Below are 11,131 nucleotides of genomic sequence, written 5' to 3' on the forward strand. Positions count from 1 at the left end.
CAGAGACAGAATTCAACCTGGAACAGCGCAAAGAGATCGCCCTTTGGAAGAGAAAGCTTGATTCTTTGCGTCTGTTCCAAGGGTGAGTTCTGGCTGTGAAGCCGGGATTGCATGTCGTTAATATTAATTGGTGAATTTAATGATTGATTATGATATATTTACTTGGATGGAAGTGATTAACAGGTTATTTACATGTGATTGAAGGTCATAAAAGCAATAAACATGGATGAAAGCTAATTAATACGAATTAATTACAAGATTAAAAGGTTAATTAACGAATTAATGATACAAACAAATTAATTAGGTTAAACACGAATTAATGATGGCAACGATAAATAACAGATGGGAATATATCAAAGATCGAATTCCAGAGACTCAATATTGATGAATCGAATCTCTAAAAACCGAATTTGATTTTAATGACGAAAACCCGCAAATATGAATTATAAGGGATTTAAGTCGGGATTTAAAAGATGATAAATATGCGTTAATGATGATTAATAATACATGTGAAATTATTATGCTATTACATCAAAGATTGAAGAAAACAAACGAAAACAAATAAAAACAACGGATTAACAGAGGACGAAGGAAGAAGAAAGGAAGCAGGAACTGCGGCAGCCTCACGAAGAGGCGCAGCAGTGTAGACACCTCGTTTCTGCACCCCTCGCAAACCACCCGGTGATGATTGGGCCGCATGTTTGATTCGCGGAACGATTAGTGACAGTTCGTAAGATTATCGTCCAGTGATTGCTCAAAAATTAATGTCAACCTCTTAGTTGTCATCTACGTGCCGATACGGTCGTTTTGGCAGTAATTAGAGTACATTCGGAGTCCGGGTCAAAAACCGTCTCCATTTTCTGATAACTGTTAAATCCCGAGTCAGAATGTTCTGGAATGTTCCGGATAATTCTATTCCATATTTCTCAAATTTTATCTTTTGGCAAATAATATCCCGTCATATTTACATAATATTCAAAAGATAATCGAATTAAATCCGTCCTACCATAACTAAAACACGGAAATCTTTCTTAAACAGGAGGAAACCTCCTGGGAATAGACGCAGCAGGTGCTGCGCCTCTTCCAAGAGACGCAGTGGCTGCTGCGCCTCTTCCCAGGCCCTTCTTTGCATGATTTACGTATCTTTTTTATATCTTTCCGAGATTCACTTCCAAAGAGTCTCCGAAACCCTATTCCTCCGTGTGATTAGTATAAATAGGAGCTTTCGTTCCTCATATTTCTCACGCGAGTGTCCGCCCTTCTCTTCTCCCTTTGCATTCTAGACTTTGTTCTTACTAATTGGCGCCTACGTGCTTGAACCTTCGACCACGTAAGCTCGGATCTTTCCGGGTACCAGCCTCTCCGTTGCATGACCGACCAATTTGACCACTACACTCAATCAATCTAATTAATCAACTTGTTAAATCGTTTTCCTCTCACGAGGGCATTCTTTACTTGCATTCGCGTCGAGCATCACTAATCGATCTTCTTAGTTCTTCTCGTTCCGTCAACATGTAAGTCTGAGGGTGTATTAATTCTCTTTATTTATTGTATTTTGTTTATCGTATAACAATTGTAAGATTCATGTCGAAAATACCATTAAAATCGATTTCTAAAACCGTGCTTTAAAACCTGTTTTTGCGGATTTCTAGTGGACAGACGGAGAGAAAAGACGCAGCAACTGCTGCGCCTCTTCGAAGGAGCGCGGCACCTGCTGCGCCTCTTCGTGAGGGCTGCCTGCTCTCTGCTTCTTTTCTTCTTCCTCCGTCCTCTGTAATTCGTGACAAAATTGTTTATTTTCTTTTGTTCGTCTGTTCATTCATCATATTAGCATATAATTTCATATGTATCATAATTCATCATCATAATCTACATGTTTAATTCATCATTGTTCCGACTTAAATCCTAAATAATCAATATTTACGGGTTTTCGTCATTAATATTCGAACCCGGATTTTAGAAGTTCAATCTGTTCATATTGGGTTTCTGAGATTCGTCATTGATATATTTGCATCCATGTTCATTATTAATTCATCATGTTTAGTTTGCTCTATTCACCGATGTCACTAATTAATCATTCATTAACATCGTCCCTTCATGTAATTAATCCGTCTAATTCAGTCTCATCCATGTTTTACTGTTTTATGACCCATTCATATGCTAAATAATACATTAAATCACTTTCATCCGAGTAATTATTATCAATCAATCCATTAAATTAACAATCAACATTAACGGTTTTGCGATTCGGCTTCACGGCCGAGAACTCACCCTTGGAACAGACGCGGCAACTGCTGCGCCTCTTCCAAAGGGCGCAGTGTCTGCTGCGCCTGTTCCAGGGTGATTTCTGTCTCTGAACTCCGTTTCTGCTTTGACTTAGTTATTTAGTTTACGTATTAATTGACTAATAATCATATTATCACCTAATTCCTGTTCGTATTTAGTTCTTCTTATTCTTTTATTCCTTTTTATCAAATCATCCGTTTTAAAGGTATTTTCGACATAAATCGCCTATTCCTTTGTAATTATTGTAATTTTCATTATTGTAATTTATCGCTATTGTATTTCTCCTATTGCTTGTATGTTTTCACATGTAAATGAGTATTAAATCCAACTTCGACCAAATTGCATGATAAATTAATTGTTCACCGACTTAGTCTTAATTCACATGTTAGGATTAATCAATGGATGTTGCATTGCATGCATATAGCCGACGATATATCGAGTACGAATAAACTCCCTAATCATTAGTAGAGGCCGCTATCGAGGCGGGCGGGATTAGGTGTTCGATCAAAAGAGCTTCCTAATACGTACCCTCACCCCTTACTCCAGATCTCCGTGAGCACCCGTGTTCATTGGCATCCGCGAGAGTCATTCTAGACATAGAATGCTAAGGGTAACGATTGCTTAGTGTTCATGTCACTACTTTGTGTCTTGACATGACACGAGGTATTCGAACGGTTCCAATTTCCCATAAAAATTGGTGGCGACTCCATACAAAATGCAAACGCTTGTCCCTCGTTTCTCAACCAAGCGCCCCGTGGGCGGCCCTGTCCACGGTTTGGCGACTCATTGGGATATACACTTACGTGTAGCTAGGGTGAAACTTGAACAAGGTTAGGGAATAAGTTTGTACAAGACAATTGTCGGTTTTCATGACTCGGTCTTCCTAGATCGTTTTAATCGGCCTTCCTAGGCCCAACCCAACCCATTCGACCAATCGTCCCGTCTAAACGGTCCTAATTCTTATTTGGGCCTAAGGATGGATAGCGATTGACGTCATCCATACCATGATGCTTACTCTTGTTTGTATCAAGGGCCTTCACTACTTGAGGAAATGGACTAGGAATCGGCCTTACTCTTGTTTGGCACGAGCCTCTCCACAGACTTCGGGTTTGATGGTTCGGTATGGCAACCCACCCTTTAAACCAAAACCTTTCTAAATGCACTCAGCATCCCGTTATAATGCTTGTATAAATATGCAAAACCTTATGTGATCACCATTTCAAAACAAACCATGACGAATTTTCAAAAAAATCAAAACCCGTTTTCAATCAAGAATTTCGAAAATAGGGCCTTTAATCAGTACAAAGTCCGGTCAAAACTCTGTCCGTTTGTCAAGTCAAAATTCGGGCCACAAGCCCATTTCAAACCTCACTTCGAGTCCACTCCTACAACTACACTACAGTTGGCTAGGACACACATTTTCAAAGACCTTGTCTTTCTTCAAAATTCACTCAACACAAGTGGCACACACCCACTTCACGAGTCAAAAACTTTTCCTCTTTTAGCAAATGTGATAGAATGGTCGATCGTGTTTTGATTCGTCGCCGGTCTCTTATCCAGTTTCCAAGATGCCTGGGTCAAGTGATGATACGAACCTCCAGCAAATTCAAGAGAGTAATGATCGAATCCTGGCCGCGATAACCCAAATGCAAATCACTCAAGAACAAACCTATGACCGCCTGGAGCTCATCGAAGGCCGCATCTTTGATGTAGAGGGAAAGCTACCTCCCATTAAAAGTGAAGTACTAGGTTTTTCCGATGACGAGTCCAAAGATGAGAATCCTCTCATGGGGACAATGCGGTGAGAAAAGACTCCAATACCTAGAGGAGCAATTGATGTACCTTAAGGGGGATGACATTTACAGGGAGAACAATCGTAAGTATGAAGCCGTCAATTCCAAATTGCCCACTAACTTTAGCATGACGGATATCCCTAAGTTTAAAGGACATGAGAACCCTTTGAACCACATCCGCGCCTTCAAGGACTACATGTCTATCAAAGGCATCAAACCCGAGATGTTCTTAAGGATCTTTCCTTCATCTCTTGACACCATCCCAAAGCAATGGTTCTACACTTTAGATCACAAAAAGGTCGCTACTTGGGAGGACGCCGCCATTGAGTTCTCGAAACAATACGCGGATAATGCCGAGATCCAAGTCAACATGCGCACTCTAGAGGTTCTTACCCAAAATGACAAAGAAGGATTCACCGACTTCCTAAGTAGGTGGAGGAAGACTAGTACTCAACTAGTAGAACGTCCAGATGAGGCCACTCTTGTGGAGAAGTTCGTGGACAATCTCAAGCCCATATATGCCAACCATTTGAGATATCAAAACATCAAGACTTTCAAAGATTTAACCGTGTTGGGGACACGAATTGAAGATGACATCCGCAAAGGGCTCTTGTCCAAAACGGTAGGTCGAGGATATCAAGGGTCCACAAGTCGTTCATACGGCTCTACTAGCAAGACCGACGAAGTTAACCTTCTCGAGCCATCCAAGAAAACTAGCCCACCAAGGAAGTTCACAAACCTTGGGGACACATACTCAACGCTCCGAAAAGGCTAATGAAGCAAGGCAAACTCCAACCTATTGGACCTACTCCCGAACCCGAAAGGAAGTCCAAATTCTGGGATGAAAATTCTTCTTTGTGAATACCATAGGGGCAAGGGGCACGACACGAGAAAAATGCTACAAGTTGAAACATGTGCTTCAGGATATGATTGAAGATGGCCGGCTTCCAATTCCACCAGGAGGTAAGCCCAACAACACTCAGAATCCTCTTGGAGTTCTAGTGATTACAAGTGACGAATCTACCTTAGATTGCTCACATCTCATTTCTCCCACCGAAAATGAAATTCATGCAATTGAGAAAGAAAGACTCTACTCTACCATCTCCCTTACCATTTCCGACTTCATCGCATGGGCAAGGAGTGTAGATAGACAAGTGTGGGAATTAGAAAACATGGTAATGATCTTACGCGATCCCAAGGCAACGCCTAAAGAACGCATACCATTGACCTTTTCTCAAAATGCCACTATGCAAGAAGTAGTCACCGTGGTCGATAGACTAGTTGATCAAATCATACGACTAGAAAGTGACATCATGAGGATGAAAGAACTAGCCGCAATTAATGGGGTTTGGGCCGATGACGATGAAGACGAGTATCTCATCGAAAACTCCTTGGTAAAAGAGATAGTCCAAAATGGCGAAGACCAAGATGTGGATCACCTAACTCGCTCGGGCCGTCCATACCAAAGTACTACTCAAAACAGTCCAACCAATGTCATCACACCAAATGACAACGAAGACGATCCCACTGACCATTTGCTCAAGCAATTACAAAGAACCAAGGTGATCTTTCGGTCGGCAACTAGTGGCAAGCTCATTTCCACACCGCCAAGCTTTCTTTGCAAGCTTTGGCCAAATTGAATGTGGCACATAACTCTACTCCTGAAGATGTAGTCAACTTGGTCTTCCAAGAATCACCGAAGTTAAGTAATCCTATTACTTTCTCGGACGAAGACTTGCCACCTTTTGGCGCTAGTCACAACCTCGCTCTATACATCACTTTGTCATCCGTCTAAAGAAAAATGTGCCAATGACCTTGGTAGATGATGGCTCCGCGGTCAACGTCATACCCCTCAAAACGGCATATAAACTGGGCATGAAAGAGTCGGATTGGACCCCTACAAGTCAAGGTGTACGCGCATATGACGATACGCGACGAAAAGTGGTTGGACTTGCTAGCCTAACCATAGCCACGGGACCAATCGAGCGAAAGGTCAACTTCCAAATAGTGGACATCGAAGCTTCATTCAACATACTTCTGGGAAGGCCTTGGATTCATGCTTCCAAAGCTGTAACATCCACCCTTCACCAAAAGATCAAGATCCCACTCAATGGCAAAGTTGTGACAATCACTTCGTCGCCTATCAAGGCAATAATCGAGAAACAATCAAGCAATCAAGTCCTTGCGGATCCCATATACGAACTTGGGGGCTTCCAAAGTGTAAGTGTCATAGAAAGCGAGTTGGCACCCTTGTACTACAATCCCTACTCTAACTTAGTGGTCAATCACATACTCAAAAATCAGGGATACTTCCCTGGAATGCCTTTGAACCCAATTCGGAAGAACACCTTCGCACCATACAAGAAAGGCAACTCATCAAGAATACCACTTGGACTAGGGTACAAACCCCACAGTGAAGAAGTTCTCGAAATGCTTGCTCAAGTCCAAAATCGCAAGTATGTAGGAGTCCAAATGAAGCCATATCTCCCCACCTTGAATGGGTACTTCGTTCAAAAAGGAAGTTCGGAACTCTATCATGGATTTCCCGAACCTTGGCATTACCTCGAGAGGAAGTTAGCCGGAATCGAGATCTTTCACGATTGCTACTTTATCCCTCGTAAACGGTTCCTACCGTCAAAACCCGTCAAGCACCTTGCTTAGACGAACAAGCTGTTAGCCTCCTATTTGGAGAGGACCGATTTGTTAGGGCGCGCGAGGATGAGATCATTACTACAATACTTCAAGACGATCGCTTCAACCCCACCGCATTAATCACAGAAATCGATGCAAAGCGCGAGAAAGGATGGAGAAAATCAATCAAATGGACCGACAATCAAGGAAGACTCTTCAAGCTCACCACTGGAGAAGGAGAGATGTTCAAAGAAGAGCCGGAAGACGACGAGTTCGAATCAGAGTCGGAGTCGGAGTCAGAGTCAGAGTCTAGAGAAGTCATTAGAGAGTCTACTCCTGTCGTCATCCCCACTCCTTTCGTTTCTCCTAGCTTACTTTCAAGTAGTCACAGTAGTTCGGGAAATGCCCCAACTATCGTTCCTTTTTGCCTTGTGACCATGGATCAGTTGGCTTCTTTGTTTCAACTTTACTCAAATCTTAATATGAATAAATCAGGTTCTGCTTACTCTTTGCGTTATCTTGAGTGCAATTCTGTTTATGATGATACTGAGGATGACCAAAACCCAGACTTGACCGAAATACCTCCCTACGTAGCCAAAGAAATACTACAGGAAAGGGAAGGGGGACCGATGGTGAGGACACCGAACCCATCAATGTAGGAACTGAACTAGAACCCCAAGAACTTAGGATAGGGACTACCTTGAGCTCTACCGAACGGGCCGAATTCATAGACCTCCTAAATGAATTCAAAGACGTTTTCGCTTGGTCCTACAAAGACATGCCAGGGATCGACAGAGACATTGCCGAGCATAGAATTCCGATTAAGCCAGGTTTCAAGCCTGTAAAACAGAAGCTTCGACGGATGAGAACAGAATGGGCCCTGAAGATCAAGGAAGAAGTTGATAAGCAATTCAAAGCCGGGTTCATCAAAGTTTCCGAGTATTCTGACTGGGTGGCTAACATAGTACCCGTACCCAAAAAGGATGGGAGAATTCGAGTTTGTGTTGACTTTAGAGATTTGAACAAAGCAAGTCCGAAAGATGACTTTCCTCTACCTCACATCGACATATTGGTGGACAATACTGCAGACCACGCATTACTATCCTTCATGGATGGATATGCGGGTTATAACCAAATCAAAATGGCCATGGAAGACATGCACAAGACCGCGTTCGTCACCCAATGGGGAACCTATTGTTATACAGTAATGCCGTTCGGATTGATCAACGCTGGAGCTACATACCAACGCACCGCAACTACACTCTTACATGACATGATGCACAAAGAAGTTGAGGTATATGTAGATGACATGATCGTCAAATCCAAAGAGAGAGAGGGACATATTGCGAACCTTCGCAAGTTCTTCGCAAGGCTACGAAAGTACAACATGAGACTCAATCCTCAGAAGTGCACATTTGGGGTAACGTCTGGCAAACTCCTAGGATACGTCGTTAGCCAACGAGGTATAGAAATAGATCCCGCGAAAATCAAAGCTCTGATTGAAATGCCACAACCTCGACGAGAGAAAGAAGTCGGAGGATTCCCCGGGAAAAGTTCAATACATAAGTCGATTCATATCGAAACTTACGATGATTTGCGAGCCTATCTTCAAGAAACTTAAGAAGACAGACCACACCATGTGGGATGATGATTGTCAAAAGGCGTTCGACAGAATCAAGGAGATATTGGCTAAACCACCAGTGCTCATGCCACCACAACAAGATCAACCTCTTGGTTTGTATCTCACAGTAACTGAAACTGCCATGGGTGCTATGCTAGCTCAAACCGTAGGAAGTGAAGAAAGAGCTATTTACTACCTAAGTAAGAAGTTCTTGGAATACGAGTGCAAATACTCACAACTCGAAAAGACATGCCTCGCTCTTGTGTGGGCAACAAAGAAGCTACGCCACTACATGCTTAGCTACTCCGTCAAAATATTCTCCAAGATGGACCCAGTCAAATACCTCTTCGAGAAACCTGTCCTCAATGGACGCCTAGCAAGATGGACCATGATGCTCTCAGAATTTGACCTCAAATACGTACCACTAAAAGTAATAAAGGGTCGCGCCGTCGCCGAATTCTTCGCAGAAAATCCCATCAACGACGCACAAGCCATAGATACTTGGTCATTTCCCGACGAGGATATACTTCAAACAGATGTAGACTCCTGGGACCTATACTTTGATGGAGCATCAAACCTAAGAGGATTTGGGATAGGAGTGTTGCTCATTTCTCCTGAAGGTGAGCATACACCGATCGCTGTCAAACTCGACTTCGAGGTGACAAACAACGCCGCAGAGTATGAGGCTTGTTTAATTGGACTACAAGCGGCAGTAAGCTTAGGCATCAAAAACCTCCGAGTGCATGGAGATTCGTCACTAATCATCAACCAAGTTACGGGATCTTGGAAAATCCGAAGCGAAAGCCTAGCACCCTATCAAGCTAGGATTGACCAAGTCGCTCAATTCTTTGATCACATAACCTACTTGCACCTACCTCGGGAGGAAAATCAATTTGCAGACGCTCTTGCGAAACTTGCATCTTTGATAAGTATACCAGATTACATGATGGAAATGCCTTTGTGTATCGAACGACGGTCGAGCGGCTTATGTCCATCAAATTACCGATGAAGAAGAAATCGCACAGGAACCCTGGTTCCAAGCAATCCTGAACTTCAAGCTCAATGGTACCTATCCACCGGATATGGATAAGAGGGGACAACGAGCTATACGCCTACTAGCTTCACAATACGTCCTCATGCAAGGAGAATTATACAAAAGAACACCTCTTGGTGTAGTCCTGCGTTGCCTTGATCATTCACAGGCACGAAAGGTGATGGAAGAAATCCACGATGGAGAGTGCGGTCCTCATATGAGTGGACCTATGATGGCAAAGAAAATCACACGTCTAGGGTACTATTGGAGCACAATGGAATCCGATTGCATCAAATATGTGAGGCACTGCCACAATTGCCAAATTTTCGGGAATGTACAGCATGTCCCTCCTTCGTTGCTCTATACGATGACATCTCCTTGGCCATTCTCCGCGTGGGGAATCGACATAATTGGGAAAATAACCCGGCAGAACGGGAGGTCACTGTTTCATCCTAGTAGCAATTGACTACTTCACCAAGTGGGTAGAAGCGGCTTCCTACACCGCTCTCACAGCCAAAAATGTAGCCAAATTCATACAAAATAACATCATCTGCCGATATGGTTGCCCACATGAGATCATCAGCGATAATGGGTCCCACTTCCAAGCCGAAACCGAACAATTGCTAGCCAAGTACAAGATCAAGCGCCATCACTCATCGCCCTATAGACCACAGACTAACGGCGCGGTAGAAGCGGCTAACAAGAATGTCGTCACAATCCTCAAGAAAATGACTGACAATTACAGAGATTGGCCAAGTAAAATACCCTTCGCTTTGTGGGGGTATCGAACATCCGTCAGGACGCCCACTGGGGCCACTCCTTTCTATTTGACCTACGGCATGGAAGCCGTACAACCGGTCGAGCTAGAGATACCATCCTTGCGTATTTTACTCGAAAGTCAAATCCCAGAAGCCGATTGGAAGAGGGATAGGTATGAAGAACTCATCCTCCTGGATGAACGCAGGCTTCGTGCCTTACATAATGTCCAAACATATCAAGCACGTATCAAACGAGCTTTCAACAAAAGGGTTAGGCCAAGAAACATCAAAGAAGGAGATTTAGTTCTCAAATCGGTCAGAGCTCTTTTACCTGTCGACCCAAGGGGAAAATTCAAACCTAACTGGGCCGGACCATATCTAGTCAAATCAATACTCCCAGGGGGTGCGGTTAGAATCACAGACCTAGATGGGAATGAGTTTTCAAACCCCACAAATCTCGACCAACTGAAACGGTACTATGCCTAGGATAGAACAGAAACGCGCCTCGCGTAAACCTACGTGTCGCTCTTGCGGCACTAAATAAACGGCCCCTGGCCCATCCGAATGTCATCCTTTGTGCTCTTGCATCTTGGCAAACTTGTCATCCTCATATCATCAAACAAACTAAATTCGCACCTCCTGAGTAAGCAAAAGCTCATGCTTATTTTCTATGTTCATTACAAGCTCTTGCTTCGAACAATTATTCTTTTACATTTACTCGAACTACGCGCAAGGGTTTGATTTCGCTTTTTTAAGTGAATACGTAGGCAATCCTTCACGGGATTCAACCCACCATTTTATTTAAAATGTAAATAGAAGGACATTTGCATTGCATTTGAAATTCGACAAGAATAATTAAAGAAAATAACAACGGTTTCATAACCACTTAACCTTTTTATTTCATTCAATTTCTAATAATAATAATACGGCAAATAATAAAAGTAGACTAGGCTAGGATTCTAAAAATCCCTCCTTTTATTACAACAATAATAAATAATAATAATCAAAT

This window comes from Silene latifolia, unplaced genomic scaffold, assembly GCF_048544455.1.
Source record: "Silene latifolia isolate original U9 population unplaced genomic scaffold, ASM4854445v1 scaffold_187, whole genome shotgun sequence".
NCBI classification, from domain to species: domain Eukaryota; kingdom Viridiplantae; phylum Streptophyta; class Magnoliopsida; order Caryophyllales; family Caryophyllaceae; genus Silene; species Silene latifolia.